We start from the raw sequence: 15,414 nt of genomic DNA, 5'->3' as shown, positions 1-15,414 counted from the left end.
TTCTGAATTAATTTGGGCCCCTCATTTCTCACTCCTGCCTGTTCAGAGTACACCTGGAACCTAACTGCTTCTCACTCCCCAGCTCCACCATCTGTCCCAGCTGCCCTTGTCTCTGCCTGTCTTCCTGCAGGGACCACCAGCAGGTCTCTACTTCCTGTCTTTTTGCTTGTTTCTGCATTTCATTGGGGCACAGTTGCTTCACTATATACATATATCCCCTCTTTTTTGAATTTCCCTCCCATTCAGGTTACCACAGAGCACTGAGTAGGGTTCCCCAAGCTATCCAGTAGGTTCTCATTAGTTATCTGTTTTGTACATAGCATCACTAGTGTGTATATGTCCATCCTAGTCCCAATTTATCCCACCCCCAACCCCCGTTTGTCCCCTTAGCATCCATACATTTGTTTTCTATGTCTGCATCTCTGTTTCTCTATTGCAGATAAGATCATCTTTACCATAATTCTAGATTCCACATATATGTATTAATATGCAATATTTTTCTTTCTGATTCACTTCACTCTGTATGACAGTCTCTAGGTCCATCCACACCCCTACAAATGACCCAGTTTCATTCCTTTTACAGCTGAGTAATATTCCATTACCAACCTTGATAGTATATTAAAAAGCAGAGACATTACTTTGCCAACAAAGGTCCGTCTAGTCAAGGCTATGGTTTTTCCCGTGGTCATGTATGGATGTGAGCGTTGGACTGTGAAGAAAGCTGATCGCTGAAGAATTGATGCTTTTGAACTGTGGTGCTGGAGAAGACTCTTGAGAGTCCCTTGGACTGCAAGGAGATCCAACCAGTCCATTCTAAAGGAGATCAATCCTGGGTGTTCATTGGAAGGACTGATGCTAAAGCTGAAACTGCAATACTTTGGCCACCTCATGCAACAAGGTGACTCACTGGAAAAGACTCTGATGCTGGGAAAGGTTGGGGGCGGGAGGAGAAGGGGACGACAGAGAATGAGATGGCTGGATGGCATCACCGACTCTGTGGACACAGGTTTGAGTGAACTCCGGGAGTTGGTGATGGACAGGGAGGCCTGGCGTGCTGTGATTCATGGGGTCGCGGAGAGTCGGACACGACTGAGCGACTGAACTGAACTGACTGAACTGAATATTCCATTGTATATATGTGCTGTATCTGTTTTATCCATTCATCTCTTGATGCCGACTTCGGATTCCTGTGCGTCCTGGCTGTTATACATAGCGCTGCTCTGGACTTTGGGAGGCCTGTGTCTCTTCTGCCTTCTGTCTTGTTGTTCTGTTCACCATCAGCCGCCTGAGCGCCTGTGAATAGCTGAGTCACATCACGTGCCCCATCAGAGACGCCAGGCCTCCCACCTCACCACCGGGACCACCGTCCATGAAATCTTCCCCACGCTGCCAGTGCCCTGCTCTCGCCTCCCCTGTCTCTCTCCCCCTCCCCCCGCATGCTCCTCCCCCACGTGCCCCTCCCCCCGCGTGCCCCTCCCCCTGCGTCCCTCTCCTCCCCCTCCATTCCCCTCCCCCGGTGCCCCCCTCCCCCTGCGTCTCTCCTCCTCCTCCCGTGTCCCCCCCACACATCCCCCCGCCTCTCCCTCCTCCCACGTCCCCCTCCTCCTGCCTCGCCCTCCTCCCGCGTCTCCCTCCTCCCGCGTCTCCCTCCTCCCGCGTCTCCCTCCTCCCACATCTCCCTCCTCCCGCGTCTCTCTCCCTCTGCGTGTCTCTCCTCAGTTCTGGTTACGCAGATCCGCTCCCGCATCTCCTCGGTCATACTAGCCAGACTCATGAATACCCCTGCTCCCAGGGGTCCCTGCCCGCCGTCTGCTTCCCCACGTCTGTGCTGCCCCCTCATCCCCTCCTTCGCATCTTCACTCAAGTGCAGACTTCCCACCGCTGTATTGAAATAACCACCCCCTTCCCTCCAGCTCCCAAGCTCCCTCTCCCCCAGCATTCATGATCCCCCACTCACGGCTTCATTTTTCTCCCTTTCCTCCCTCACACCCCATATATTTTACTGATTCATTGGTCTTGTTCTTATTTACGCTCACCAGAATGTAATATTTTCCTTCATGAAATGTTAGACCCTTACCATTATGGGACTCTTTAGCCCCTAGAATAGTGTGTGATAGATTCTAGATAAAAATGTGTCAAAGTAATTAGTTCATTAATTTATACTTCTCTTTCTGTGGCACATCTTGATCCTTATACTTATTGGTATCTTAGAGTTTCTCTTTATATTCATGGGATTCTTTAATATATTAATAAGATTCAACTATTTCTCTCTTTTTTTTTAGGCTCCTGGCTTATTAGGAGATATGTGGTAATCCTCAGTAGAATAGTTTCAGATGGGGATTATAAATATATAAAGAAATCGGTCGAGGGTTTGAATCATTCTTTCCTCTGTCCAAATCATTTTCATCTTATTTGGCATAGGCAGGTAAGAAAGATTGTGACTTCTGCAAACCACATGAGCCAAAAGAATTGAAGTCAGTCTCTAACATGATCAAGACAGCTAGTCAGTTATTTGAAAACATTAGTTAAAGACTTTCAGCAGCGTGACGCATGCAAGGCATTCTGCTTTAGATCCAGCTCTTTCTGATATTCGTGGCGAGTACTTTACATTTCCTTTCCATTTGGTCTGGTTGTATATAGTTTACAAACTGAAGTTGCTGTGGGACGGAAGCTGTAGGAACCGACCTACAGTTCCCACGCTCCTCTGTGTGGCCCTTAGACGGCAGAGCTGTCTTCCTCTGTGGAGAGCATCCGGCCACGCCCCTGTTCACGCCCGCCCTCTGTCTCCTGCAGGCGTCAACAGGAAGGTCGTGTACTCCCTGGCCGACTCTGCCGACGGGTTCTTCTCTGTGGACAGCTCATCAGGCATCGTCGTCCTGGAGCGCCCGCTGGACCGAGAGCAGCAGTCCTCGTACACCCTCCGTGTGCGGGCCACCGACCAGAGCCCAGGCCAGGCACTGTCCTCTCTGGCCACCATCAGCATCACTGTCCTGGACGTCAACGACAACCCCCCAGTGTTCGAGAGGAGGGACTACCTGGTGTCGGTGCCTGAGGACACCTCCCCTGGCACCCAAGTCCTCACTGTTTTTGCCATCAGCAAAGATATAGGAACAAATGCTGAAATTACATATCTCATCCGGTCTGGAAATGAGCAGGGGAAATTTAGGATCAATCCAAAGACAGGTGGGTAAACAGCAACCTACTTAGAATACAAGGCTTTGCCATACCCTGCTTCTCCTCCTAGCCCTCTAATCAATCGCCCTTCTTGGTGGACCAACAAATCTCCTAGCAGGACCTACACCCAGACTCCAGAGTGCTCTCTGATGCTCTGTTCTAAGGATGAAGTGAAGTTGCTCAGTCATGTCCGACTCTTTGCAACCCATGTCAGGCTCCTCTGTCCATGGGATTCTCCAGGCAAGAATACTGGAGTGGGTTGCCATTTCCCTCTCCAGGGGCTAGAATCAAATACAGTGGCCGTTCCAGCCGGCTGGGTGCTGAGTTGAGAAGGCCTCAAGGTGACCATGCTGGTCACTCTTTAACATCTGCCTTGGGAGGTGACCAGAGACCCACAGCCTAAGTCCTGGAGGTGAATCTCCAGGAGCACTTCACACAGAGAGACATACAGCCCAAGGAACACAACAAGCCTACAGAAAAGAGAGATACCCAGTCAAACCCTTAGGCTCCATCTTCAAATACTATCTCCCCATCTCGAACCAGTCTCTGAGAAATCCTGGAGCAAACCTAGGGACCAAGGATTTTCCCCTTGAGCCCACAGCATAGAGCTGAAATTTAGCAGGGGGCATCCTTAGAAATTCCCTCATGGCTCAGTCAGTAAGGAGTCTGCCTGCAATGCAGGAGACCCGGGTTTCATTCCTGGGTACAACCCACTCCAGTATTCTTGCCTGGAACATTCCATGAATGGAGAAGGCTGGTCCATGGTGTCACAAAGAGTTGAACATGACTAAGCAACTAACATGTTCACTTTCACTCTTCCTGGCCAAAGCACTTCCATTTCTCACCACACCCTTTTCAAACTCGGGATATGATGCGGCGTCCCCTGGGGAAAAGACATCTAGAGAGAAACCGAAAGAACAAAAATAGAACCCCAGGGCTTTCTTTTCCTGAGGAAGTAAATATGCATTAAGGCTACTTTGAGTACATGAAGGTGGTAATTCAGAAAAAAATTTAGCTGATCTTTGAAAAGTAGACATGCTCATCCTTGTATTTTCATAGTGTTTATATTAATGTTCTCCAAGCTGTTTCATGGCTATTCTCATTTGTTTACCTCTCCTCCATGAATGAGCAAGGCAGTCCTTTAATCACAGGTAAGAAAGGTGAGTCTCTCACACCTTCTGGCCATTGGACATAATTCCCTTATCACTCAAAGAATGTGCGCTTCTTGATCCAGAGGGTAAAAAAGGTCTATTTTCTGTTGGATAATCCAGAATAAGAAACTATCATAATTAGCACTGTCATCTAGCATGGCAAATATGCCAGACTCCTGTTATTTACTTATTCCTGATAGTTATCTCCCCCTTTTTCCATATGAGAAAATCAGCTCGGGAAGGTTAAATAATTCTTCCAGTGAGAGTAAGTGGGGATGGGAGTGGGGAATCCAGGATTTGAATTCAGATCTTCCTGACTCTGGGATACATGCTCTAACCTCTGTATAACACAGCTATGCCGCGAGGGTGAAAAAACTGGAGGAGATATAGTCCCCGCCCTTAGAATGGGAGGGTGAAAACTAATGAAAGAATTGCAGTAGCTAGCTGCTTCTCCCAGCAGTAACCCTGTTTATTAAGGTCATTACTTCAAATTAAAATGTATGAGGGTTTTCCTCATTTAAATATGTGTTAGCCTTAGCTTGTCTAGTTATGGCCATTGTATATGAATACCATGAGGAAGCAGTTAAGTACTGTTTAAATATGGCTCTGGATAACGAGACTGGGATGTAAAATAAAGCGCTAGAGGTTGTAATTGCTAAGAAAACTTAATTATGGCGAGAAAGAGGCCCTTATTATGAGTATGACTTCTGCGTCTCACCTTAAGTAGAGGGCAGCCTTAGCTGCTAGAGACGCTGCCTGTCTGGAAAGAGAACGAACGTAATGTACTCACCTTGATCTCAGTGACTGTTTTCCAGGGGAAAGTGTTAGTTGTTCAGCCGTGTCCGACTCTGCGACCCCATGGACTATAGCCCACCAAGCTCCTCTGTCCATGGGATTCTCCAGGTGAGGATACTGGAGAGGGTAGCCGTTCCCTTCTCCAGGAGATCTTCCCTACTCAGGGGCGGAACCCGGGTCTCGCATTGCAGGCGGGTTCTTTACCACATGAGTCACCAGGGAAATGCCCTTGAGAACGTTCCTGCAAATGGCACAGTGATCAGCTACCAACTGCAGAACTCAGGACTGGGCTGTCCACCAGAAAGGACTAGGACGGGAGGGAAAGAGACCTCAGGGAGCTGGTTGCAGGGGTGCCACCCAGCCAGCTGCTTTTACCTGTTTTATCTGCTTAAATTACTCTGTACCTTGAGTGTTGGGCTTCCCTGATAGCTCAGTTGGTAAAGAATCTGCCTGCGGTGCAGGAGACCCTGGTTCGATTCCTGGGTCGGGAAGATCAACTGGAGAAGGGATAGGCTACCCACTCCAGTATTCTTGGGCTTCCCCTGTGGCTCAGCTGGTAAAGAATCTGCCCGCAATGCGGGAGACTTTGGTTGGGAAAATCCCCTGGAGAAGGGAAAGGCTACCCACTCCAGTATTCTGGCCTGGAGAATTCCATGGACTGTATGGACCATGGGGTCGTAAAGAGCCTGACACGACTGAGCAACTTTCACTTTCATGAGTGTTAGCTCTTCTCTGTAGTTGTGGGCACTAAACTCACACTTCTTTTGGTTACAGATTCCCAGGTGTTTCCTTTCCCAGAATGTTACAGTGTCCTCAACTTTCTTTGTCCTCTTTGTGACCTAAAATTTTTAGATAAGCACACTGTAAGTAAGCAAGGCACCTTAGTGAGTAATTCAATTTAAGACAGGTGAAGTTCGCAAGTATATACTAACTGGTCCTTCCCAGTTGGTGCTACTGGTAAAGAACCTGTGTGTGAATGCAGGAGACATAGAGACATGGGTTCAGTCCCTGGGAGGGGAAGATCCCCTGGAGGAGGAAATGGCAACCCACTCCAGTGTTCTTGCCTGGAGAACCCCATGGACAGAGGAGCCTGGTGGGTTATAGTCCATAGTGTCATAAAGAGTCGGACACGACAGAAGTGACTTAGCACACATACACTAACTGATGAGAGTTGAGGTCACAGAATCATATTAATGCATCTTGGCTCAGTCTCCGTCTGCCTGGGTCTTCTGGAGGAATCCTGGGGAGACTTTTCCAGGGGCCGCTTGCTCCCGCCCCACTTCCCATAAGGGTGAATAATGCCAGAGATTTCTGGCTGCTTGAGGGGTTCTGACACTGTTTCAGAAATACACAAAGACTCGATTTCTTCAGTGTTGTGTCTGGTGGGTAGCTGTGTTTTAACTGACAGCGTTAATCAGACTCTGGGGTACTTTCAGCAGGCGTTAAGTAAACGAATTCCCAAATATCTCAGAGTCTTGGCTGGCGATGATGTCATAGATATTACCATGATTGTGGAGCTGCTGACCAGAGTGTTTCTTGTTTCCTAATTAAATCTAAAGCTCCCCATTTTCTTCAAAGGGGGTATTTCTGTATCTGAGGCCCTGGACTATGAATTATGCAGAAAGTTTTACCTGGTGGTGGAAGCGAAAGATGGGGGGACGCCTGCCCTCAGCGCTGTGACCACTGTCGGCATCAACCTCACAGACGTGAATGACAACCCTCCCGAGTTCAGCCAGGATGTGTACAGTGCTGTCATAAGTGAAGATGCCTTGGTCGGGGACTCAGTCATTTTGGTAGGTACCAGTGGGAAGTCTAGGTATTTCGGATGAATGATCTTCAAGAGAGTGGAAAAGTGAGCAAAGTCCATCCTGGATTCTCTTCACACTTTCTCCTTTCAGGCTCCCTTTGGTCCCCAGAAACTCTACTCAGACACTAGTCTTTCAGCTGTTCCTCCCTGGTTTGTCTGTTAGAGAAGGTCTGATAAGTTCATTTACAGCAAAGGGTAGGCGATCTTTCACCACTTTCCTCCCAGGAGTGTGTTTTTCAAGGAAACAAAACAGAACGTGGAATTAATTCCTAATAGCTGCTATTAGTTTGTAACTTAGATGATAAGTCTAAGGACAGAAAAAAATTATTTCCACCTCCCCCACACCAAACATGCACACACACACACACACACACACACACACACACACACACACAGTAAGGCAGCTACAAATAGGATCAAGCTTAAGATCGATTGGCCACTCTTAGAGGAGCTCTTTCTGGAAGGAACTTTTTTCTAATGGCAGTAAGAACATGTGTTAGGAGAACACAGGTTCTCTTAAATATGAAAGTTACGTCGGGAAACAGGGAGCCCTGTCCTCAGCACTCTCACCACCCCTAGGCTGGAGGGGTGCCTTCCTGGCTCCTGCAGCACCAGGTTGGGGATGTTCCTTCTTTACACCTCCCGAGTAGACCCCCCAGGCCCTTTCTCCTGGGGCCTGGAACTATATGAGACTATTTCTGTACGTACAAATGCCAAGTCAGCAACGTGGAGCAGGAGACAGTGGGTCTGCATGTTAGCCGTGTGGGAAAGGAAGTTCTCTTGGACTTCCTTAACTTGGAAGTGCATCGGTTTACAAAAAGTTCAACTCAGTGGCAGAGATCATTGTTTTGCAGAATTGGGAAAGAATTACCCATCAGTTAGTTTGGGGTCTGTCTTAACTGGCTCAAGGCCTGAGGGAAATCAGGCCTAAGAAGCATCAGGCTGCATTCAGATGAAATGAAGAGAAATAAAACAACAGTTCCAGTAATGGTGCTTTCCTTCTTAGGTTGACCCAGAATCTCTCCCCCTGGGGCCTGATTGCTGGCACTGGTGAGCAATGCACCTCAGAAACCTGTCAGAGCAGAGCCCATTTGTATAGAGCTGGACCCTAGGAGTAAACCTCTTCTCAGTCTCCCCTGTCATGTCTTTGTTTTGTTTGTGTCCTGTGAAGCTAATAGCAGAAGATGCAGACAGCCAGCCCAATGGACAGATTCGTTTTTCCATTGTCAATGGAGATCAGGATAATGAATTTGCTGTGGATCCTGTCTTGGGACTTGTGAAAGTTAAGAAGAAATTGGACCGGGAACGGGTAAGCTAGTTCAGGCCTGCTCCCTTCCCATCCACAACCCCCTGTCCCTTCACTGGAATCAGGCATGGATTCTGTGAGTATAAGTAGGGTGGTTCTCCATTCTAAATGGGCTTCCCAGGTGGCTCAGTGGTAAAGAATCCACCTGTCAATGCAGGAGCTGCAGAGACACGATTTTGATCCCTGGGTTGGGACAATCCCCTGAGAAGGAAACGGCAGCCCACTCCAGTATTCTTGCCTGGGAAATCCCATGCGCAGAGGAGCCTGGCGGGCTACATAGGACGCAGGACTGCTATAGTCCATGGGGCGGCAAAAAGTTGGACACAGCTGAGCAACTGAGCATGCGAGCACTCTCCATTCTAAATAATGGGAGTAAATAGAAATGGGCTGAAATGCAGCAGGGAATATTTTCATTAAAACCTTTGAAAGAACTTGCTGCCAATAGATATTGATGGTTTCTTATTTAGGGAGGTTTTAAAGAAAAAGAAAAAGTGTATATTTCTGAATGGTTTGAATTTCTGTCCTTCCAAAGCAAGAAGGCAGAAAAGTACATTCAGCATTGGGATTCTGTGGTCCTGATTTCATGAGCAGCATTGGCCCTAAGTGAGCAGACACAAAAGGACTACCTAAAGGTATCTAGGTCAGAAGGAATGATCCAGCAGATTCCTCTGTCAAGGTGAAACCAAGTTCCTAAACATTGTCTTTTTTGACCAAAAATATGTCTTCAAAGTGAAGTTAAAATGTGGAAAAAGATGCCATGGGCATGATGCTTAGAAATGGAAAGATGTTACTGTGTGATAGAGCCACATAAGATACTCCTGAAGTATCAAAACTGATCCATGAGACAGATCAGTGGTGACAACTGTTGTGATTTAAACAAAGGCCAAGAGCTGTGCTTCTAACCAGGGGCGAGGTACTTCCAGGGGACATCTGGCAATATTTGGAGACATTTTTGTTTCTGACAAATGGTCAGAGGCAATATTGACTTCTAGTGGGTAGAGACCAGGGTGCTGCTAAACATCCTACAATGCACAGATCATCCCCTGGCAACAAAGAATGATCTGGCTCCAAACGCCTGGTTGAGAAACCTGGTCCAAAGACTCAAAGCAAAGACAGCTCATCTTTAGCAGAGGATAGCAAGCCCACAGCACCTCTGCATGGGCCCAGAAGGAAGCAGGCACCATGATCTTTACTGTGGGCCCTTTGTGCTTTGGCAGGTGTCTGGATACTCCCTGCTCATCCAGGCAGTAGACAGCGGCATGCCTGCGATGTCCTCAACTGCCACTGTCAACATCGATATTTCCGATGTGAATGACAACAGCCCAGTCTTTACACCTGCTAACGCTACTGCTGTGATTCAGGTAAGCAAACCTGGCCTGCCAGGCACCTGTGCTGTTGCACTCAGCCTCCATCCTCTGCTGTGATTTCCTTGTCATGGCTTACTCTTGTTTCTGCCTAATATCAACTCATCGCATCATTTGTTGTTCTTGTTTGGTCCCTAAGTCGCGTCCGACTCTTTGCGACCCCATGGAGTGCAGCATGCCAGACTTCCTTGTCCTTCACCGTCTCCCAGAGTTTGCTCAAACTCATATCCATTGAGTCAGTGATGCCATCCAGCCATGTCTGTTGCCCCTTCTACTCCTGCCCTCAATCTTTCCCAGCATCAGAGTCTTTCCCAGAGAGTTGGCTCGTCACACCTGGTGGCCGAAGTATTGGAGTTTCAGCTTCAGCATCAGTCTTTACAATGAATATTCAGGGTTGATATCCTTGAGCATTGACTGGTTTGATCTCCTTCCTGTCCAAGGAACTCTCAAGAGTTTCCTTCAGAGCCACAGTCTGAAAGCATCAGTTCTCCAGTGCTCAACCTTCTTTATAGTCCAACTCTCAGATCCACACATGACTACTGGAAAAACCATAGCTTTAACTATGCAAACTTTTATCAGCAGAGTGATTTTAGAGCCCAAGAAAATCAAGTCTCTCACTGTTCCCATTGTTTCCTCATCTATTTGCCATGAAGTGATGGGACCAGATGCCATGATCTTAGGTTTCTTAATGTTGAGGTTTTTTAAAAATTTATTTATTTATTTCAATTTGGGGCTAATTACTTTACAATATTGTAGTGGTTTTTGCCATACATTGACATGAATCAGCCATGGGTGTACATGTATCCCCCATCCTGAAGCCCCCTCCTACCTCCCTCCCCATCCCATCCCTCAGGGTCATCCCAGCACACCAGCCCTGAGTACCCTGTCTCATGCATCGAACCTGGACTGGCAATCACATATGATAATATACATGTTTCAGTGCTATTCTCACAAAACACCCCACCGTCACCCTCTCCCAGAGTCCAAAAGTCTGTCCTTTACATCTGTGTCTCTTTTGCTGTCTTGCATACAGGGTCATCATTAACATCTTTCTAAATTCCATATATATGCATTAATATACTATATTGTTAGTTTTCTTTCTGACTTACTTCACTCTGTATAATAGGCTCCAGTTTCATCCACCTCATTAGAATTGATTCAAATGCATTCTTTTTAATAGCTGAGTAATATTCCATTGTGTATATGTACCACAGCTTTCTTATCCATTCGTCTCCCAGTGGACATCTAGGTTGCTTCCATGTCCTACCTATTGTAAACAGTTCTGTGATGAACACTGGGGTACACGTGTCTCTTTCAATTCTGGTTTCCTTAGTGTGTATGCCCAGCAGTGGGATTGCTGGGTCATCAGTTCAGTTCAGTTCAGTTCAGTCACTCAGTTGTGTCCGGCCCATGAATCGCAGCATGCCAGGGCTCCCTGTCCATCACCAACTCCCGGAGTTCACTCAAACTCATGTCCATCAAGTTGGTGATGCCATCCATCCATCTCATTTTCTGTTGTCCCCTTCTCCTCCTGCCCCCAATCCCTCCCAGCATCAGAGTCTTTTCCAGTGAGTCAACTCGTTGCGTGAGGTGGCCAAAGTATTGCAGTTTCAGCTTTAGCATCACTCCTTCCAATGAACACCCAGGATTGATCTCCTCTAGAATGAACTGGTTGGATCTCCTTGCAGTCCAAGGGACTCTCAAGAGTCTTCTCCAGCACCACAGTTCAAAAGCATCAATTCTTCGTCATATGGCAGTTCTATTTCCAGTTTTTTGAGGAATCTCCACACTGTTCTCCATAGTGGCTGTACTAGTTTGCATTCCCACCAACAGTGTAAGAGGGTTCCCTTTTCTCCACACCCTCTCCAGCATCTATCATTTGTAGACTTTTTGATAGCAGCCATTCTAACCAGTGTGAGATGGTACCTTATTGTGGTTTTAATTTGCATTTCTCTGATAATGAGTGATGTTGAGCATCTTTTCATGTGTTTGTTAGCCATCTGTATGTCTTCTTTGGAGAAATATCTGTTTAGTTCTTTGGCCCATTTTTTGATTGGGTCATTTATTTTTCTGGAATTGAGCTACAGGAGTTGCTTGTATATTTTTGATTAATTCTTTGTACATTGCTTCATTTGCTATTATTTTCTCCCATTATGAAGGCTGTCTTTTCACCTTGATTATAGTTTCTTTTGTTGTGCAAAAGCTTTTAAGTTTAATTAGGTCCCATTTTTTTATTTTTGCTTTTATTTCCATTACTCTGGGAGGTGGGGCATAGAGGATCTTTCTGTGATTTATGTCAGAGAGTGTTCTGCCTATGTTTTCCCCTAGGATTTTTATAGTTTCTGGTCTTACATTTAGGTCTTTAAACCATTTTAGTTTATCTTTGTGTGTGGTGTTAGAAAGTGTTCTAGTTTCATTCTTTTACATGCGTCTGTCCAGTTTTCCCAGCACCATTTATTGAATAGGCTGTCTGTGCCCAACTGTATATTCTTGCCTCCTTTGTCAAAACTGAGGTACCCATAGGTGCATGGGTTTATTTCTGGGCTTTCTATTTTGTTCCATTAGTCTGTGTTTCTGTCTTTGTGCCAGTACCATACTGTCTTAATGACTGTAGCTCTGTAGTATAGTCTGAAGTCAGGTAGGTTGATTCCTCCAGTTCCATTCTTCTTTCTCAGGATTTCTTTGGCTATTCAAGGTGTTTTTTTTTATTTCCATACAAATTGTGAAATTATTTGTTCTAGTTCTGTGAAAAATACCATTGGTAGCTTGATAGCGGAGAAGGCAATGGCAAGCCACTCCAGTACTCTTGCTTGGAAAATCCCTTGGATGGAGGAGCCAGGTGGGCTGCAGTCCATGGGATCGCTAAGGGTCGGACACGACTGAGTGACTTCACTTTCACTTTTCACTTTCACACATTGGAGAAGGAAATGGCAACCCACTCCACTGTTCTTGCCTGGAGAATCCCAGGGATGGGGGAGCCTGGTGGGCTTCCATCTATGGGGTCACACAGAGTCAGACACGACTGAAGTGACTTAGCAGCAGCAGCAGCAGCTTGATAGGGATTGCATTGAATCTATAGGTTGCTTTAGGTAATATACTCATTTTCACTATACTGATTCTTCCAATCCATGAACATGGTATATTTCTCCATCTGTTTGTGTCATCTTTGATTTCTTTCATCACTGTTTTATAGTTTTCTATATATAGGTCTTTTGTTTCTTTAGGTAGACATATTCCTAAGTATTTTATTCTTTTTGTCGCAATGGTGAATGGAATTGTTTCCTTAATTTCTCTATTTTCTCATTGTCAGTGTATAGGAATGCAAGGGATTTCTCTGTATTAACTTTATATCCTGCAACTTTACTATATTCATTGATTAGCTCTAGTAATTTTCTGGTAGTGTCTTTAGGGTTTTCTGTGTAGACGATCATGTCATCTGCAAACAGTGAGAGTTTTGCTTCTTTATTTTCCAATCTGGATTCCTTTTATTTCTTTTTCTTCTCTGATTGCTGTGGCTAAAACTTCCAAAACTATGTTGAATAGTAGTGGTGAGAGTGGGCACCCTTGTCTTGTTCCTGACTATAGGGGAAATGCTCTCAATTTTTCCCCATTGAGGATAATGTTTGCTGTGGGTTTATCATATATGGCTTTTACTGTGTTGAGGTATGTTCCTTCTATGGCTGGAATGTTGAGTTTTAAGCCAAGTTTGTCACTGTCCTCTTTCACCTTATCAAAAGCTCTTTAGTTCCTCTTCAATTTCTGCCATTAGGGTGGTGTCATGTGCATATCTGAGGTTGTTGGTATTTCTCCCAGCTGGTATAAAAAGAGCCTGATTCTTTCTCTGCAACTGATTAATAAACATTGATAAAAATTTCACCAGTGGGATTCTCTCAAGTGTCAAGTGCTTTCTGTACATCTGTCCCCATTGTGGCCCAGCCCCTGGTTTAGAGTGAAGGAGGTTAGGATCTGGGAGGTTCAGTAGCTCACCCAAGGTCAGGCCACTGTAAAGTGCTGGAGTCAGCGTTTGAATTCAGGTCTGTCTTCAGAAGAGAGTATTCTCTGCCCACAATGACCAGCTGCCTTTAAACACTTTGTGCTGTTCTAGCAGGGAAGGGCTATTGATAGGAGACATCTCGTTTGTCAAAGAGGGATTGGCCATCAGGCTAGAACTGCTCCTCATTAAAATAAGTCTTCCATAAGCAGTCTGTTTAGCACTTTAAGCCCACCTTCTCTCTAAAAGTAGACTGCAGGAGACAGTGACTTCCTGCTGGTATTCTGCTCTCAGAGAGAACAACTTTTCATCCTACCTTTTTTATTTTTATTCAAAAGATATCTCATGAACACAAGTCCTAAACACTGAGCTACCTCCATTGCCTAGCATTTCTAGAAGCTGGAAGCCCGACTTCAGGAGGATCAGGAAACCCGGTCCAGGAATACTGTCAGCATGCAGGATTTACTGGAGACAGGGGTGGACAGATGTGTACTGGGATGGCCACAAATATTTTAGGAAATCAGCCTCAGAGTCACCCCCATGGGTTCCCAGGGCTTTGTGGGTAGAAGGTGAGATGAGAGTGAGCCAGGTCTCGAGGGACCGCCTTTGGAGCAACATTCAAGATTTTGAGTCTGGCCGTCCATAGCCCCCAACCCCCACCCCGCCCCACAGCACTGGGCCCCCGAGGATCAGGCTGAGCATCCCTGCTTCCTTGTCAGCGCTTCCTTAGCAGAACCGGACCCCTTCTCTGGGGGTGTTTGTTTTTCCTCTCCTCTCTGATGCCTTTTCTAGCAGCTGTGCATGCCTGCCCCTCCACGGCTCCGCAGAGCTCGCCCAGGCTCCTACGCCCTCCCCTCACCCTGGCGCCCTGTCCCCCGTTGGTTTGGCTCCCCACCACCCCCATCCCCTCGGGGCCACTGTCTCCCCCTCCCCCTCTCCGCCCTAGCCCCACGCAAAACGGGCTCTGCCACTGCAACCTGTGCTTTTATGACACGATTGATCAGCCTGATGGCCTGTCCTCACCGTGCTCCAGGAAGTCAGCCAGGGAGGAACAGAGACTCAGCCCTGAGCGGTGATCATGGCTCCTGTCTGCAGCGCAGCAGTCTGCGCTGTATTTCACCCTCCTTCCTCACGTGAGACCCCTTGGGCACACATCCTCTCTCCCTCTCTCTTCTGCGGAGGAAATGGCTTTTATGGAGAGAGCAAACAAATCCACCAATCTGTTTGGTGTGGTGCTGAGGCTGCTGTCTGTGCACCAGTAAACCCGTGGGGGGCTGGGGGTTTCCACCTCTGATCCCAGAGAGATGGTGTCTGGTTCCCAGTGACCCAAAGGCCACGTGAGAGGAGAAACAAATGAGAGGTCTCTGAGGTTCTCCTCACCTCATTCTCTTGCAAAAAAAAATAATGCTCCTCCCATTGTTCACCCCAGAATAATTTTTTTTTCCAACACACGGTTCTTATAAGACAAACCCAGCACCTAAAACGTGAGTGCACCCTCCGTGTGCGTGACTCCCATCATGCAGGGTGTCACTCTCTCCATCTCTGTGACACAGACTCAGTTAATCCGAAGTCAGTCTCATCAGAAGGCCTGAACTAATGAAACTGACTCTAGGTCCGCGCTCTGGTAATGCTAAAGTCCAAACAGGGCGGAGCAAGGAAACCCATGCCCAAGCCACTGAGGAATTTAATTTTGTGTTTTCAGAGGACAACCTTGGACCCTCAGAAGGAATGACTAAGAGTCTCTGTGTTTCCATCTGAGACAGAAGGCAGAGTTTCTGCAATGTAACTTTGGCATAAGGACATCTGGGCTTCCTAAACTTCTGATG

At 46.7% G+C, this 15,414-nt stretch overlaps 1 pseudogene; it reads left to right on the top strand.

Moving 5' to 3' along the window:
* Positions 1-15,414, top strand: part of LOC148773933 (protocadherin Fat 3-like) — a 173,696-nt pseudogene that overhangs the window by 99,207 nt on the left and 59,075 nt on the right.

Source organism: Moschus berezovskii, chromosome 25 (genome assembly GCF_049115385.1).
Source record: "Moschus berezovskii isolate FMDL1 chromosome 25, NW_MosBer_1.0, whole genome shotgun sequence".
Lineage (NCBI taxonomy): Eukaryota > Metazoa > Chordata > Mammalia > Artiodactyla > Moschidae > Moschus > Moschus berezovskii.
The sequence above is the reverse complement of the archived record's forward strand: the minus strand, read 5'-3'. Positions and strand labels throughout refer to the sequence as shown.